This window comes from Oncorhynchus nerka, unplaced genomic scaffold (genome assembly GCF_034236695.1).
Source record: "Oncorhynchus nerka isolate Pitt River unplaced genomic scaffold, Oner_Uvic_2.0 unplaced_scaffold_11244, whole genome shotgun sequence".
Lineage (NCBI taxonomy): Eukaryota > Metazoa > Chordata > Actinopteri > Salmoniformes > Salmonidae > Oncorhynchus > Oncorhynchus nerka.
In genome coordinates, this window is record NW_027030091.1 from 1 (window position 1) to 1,814 (window position 1,814).

Below are 1,814 nucleotides of genomic sequence, written 5' to 3' on the forward strand. Positions count from 1 at the left end.
ATGAATACAGCTACCTCATTTATAATGGCAAGGCAGATATCATGGAGTTTAGGCATCAGTATGTCCATGTGGTTCTGAGCCATCACACGGAGAAAGGTCAAGCCCTCAATCTTCTTCTCCCTGCAATTCAGTGAAAGAAACGTAAGCATTTTCCACAACATTTTCCAAAAACATTATAATGATGTTCATCAATTAGGACTCTGGTCTCTTAATTTCAGAAGTTTCTACGCTCTGTAGCTCAAATCTACTTTCCAAGGACACTACACTGTGCTTCCTTTAGCCTAGCTCCATTGGTCTTGTCCCACAGTGAATGCTCACCAGTCATCAGAGGCAGAGTGGAGCAGCTTGAAGGTCTTAGTCAGGGCCTGCTCTGGGTTGGACAGGGGCTGCAAACTGGCCTGGTTCTTAATTTGACCCTTTGGCTGCCATCTTGTCTATGGGTTGACAGCAGACATCTATCTCTCTATGAACTGTATGTATTTATTTATGTATTTACTCATTTCCATATCTGTTTGTAGCTTTTAACACTAGTTCATTATGATATCATTTTAAATTTAGCACATATATTTTTGGTGCTCTCCTGCTCAGAAACAGGGTCCAATTAGCCTTGAGTAAAAGTTATTATTTACATTTACATTCGTGTGAATACATGAGAGGGACTGACCTGAGCCGGTGGCAGCCTTTTGGCAGGCTAAGGAACCTTATAGGCCGAGGCTGTTTGCTCCTGGGCTTAGTAGGAGGGGGAGCAGGCCTGGGTGGGCTGTCAAGCGCGACTTGACCGGGGGTCCCGACATCAAGTAGTCACCTTTGGAGCTCCGCTAGGGTGTTCATATCCTTTCCTCCCTCCTCTCTACATTTTTCCTCCTTCTGTCTCTGCTGCTAAACCACTTTCTACCACTCTAAATTCAAGCATCTGCCTCTAACCCTAGGAAGCTCTTTGCCACATTCTCCTCCCTCCTGAATCCTCCTCCCCCCCCTTCCTCTCTGCAGATGACTTCGTCAACCATTTTGAAAAGAAGGTCGACGACATCCGATCCTCGTTTGCTAAGTCAAACGACACCGCTGGTTCTGCTCACACTGCCCTACCCTGTGCTCTAACCTCTTTCTCCCCACTCTCTCCAGATGAAATCTCGCGTCTTGTGACGGCCGGCCGCCCAACAACCTGCCCGCTTGACCCTATCCCCTCCTCTCTTCTCTAGACCATTTCCGGAGACCTTCTCCCTTACCTCACCTCGCTCATCAACTCATCCCTGACCGCTGGCTACGTCCCTTCCGTCTTCAAGAGAGCGAGAGTTGCACCCCTTCTGAAAAAACCTACACTCGATCCCTCCGATGTCAACAACTACAGACCAGTATCCCTTCTTTCTTTTCTCTCCAAAACTCTTGAACGTGCCGTCCTTGGCCAGCTCTCCCGCTATCTCTCTCAGAATGACCTTCTTGATCCAAATCAGTCAGGTTTCAAGACTAGTCATTCAACTGAGACTGCTCTTCTCTGTATCACGGAGGCGCTCCGCACTGCTAAAGCTAACTCTCTCTCCTCTGCTCTCATCCTTCTAGACCTATCGGCTGCCTTCGATACTGTGAACCATCAGATCCTCCTCTCCACCCTCTCCGAGTTGGGCATCTCCGGCGCGGCCCACGCTTGGATTGCGTCCTACCTGACAGGTCGCTCCTACCAGGTGGCGTGGCGAGAATCTGTCTCCTCACCACGCGCTCTCACCACTGGCGTCCCCCAGGGCTCTGTTCTAGGCCCTCTCCTATTCTCGCTATACACCAAGTCACTTGGCTCTGTCATAACCTCACATGGTCTCTCC

At 49.3% G+C, this 1,814-nt stretch overlaps 1 long non-coding RNA gene across 1 annotated transcript; it reads right to left on the reverse strand.

Annotated features, from left to right (window-relative positions):
* Nucleotides 1-18: 18 nt before the first annotated feature.
* On the reverse strand, nt 19-764 carry LOC135565894 (uncharacterized). The gene is made up of 3 exons (XR_010461873.1): nt 665-764; nt 319-434; nt 19-120 (listed from the first exon to the last, which is right to left on the reverse strand). It is a non-coding gene; the product is annotated as an uncharacterized LOC135565894 (long non-coding RNA).
* Between the last annotated feature and the right edge of the window lie 1,050 nt (nt 765-1,814).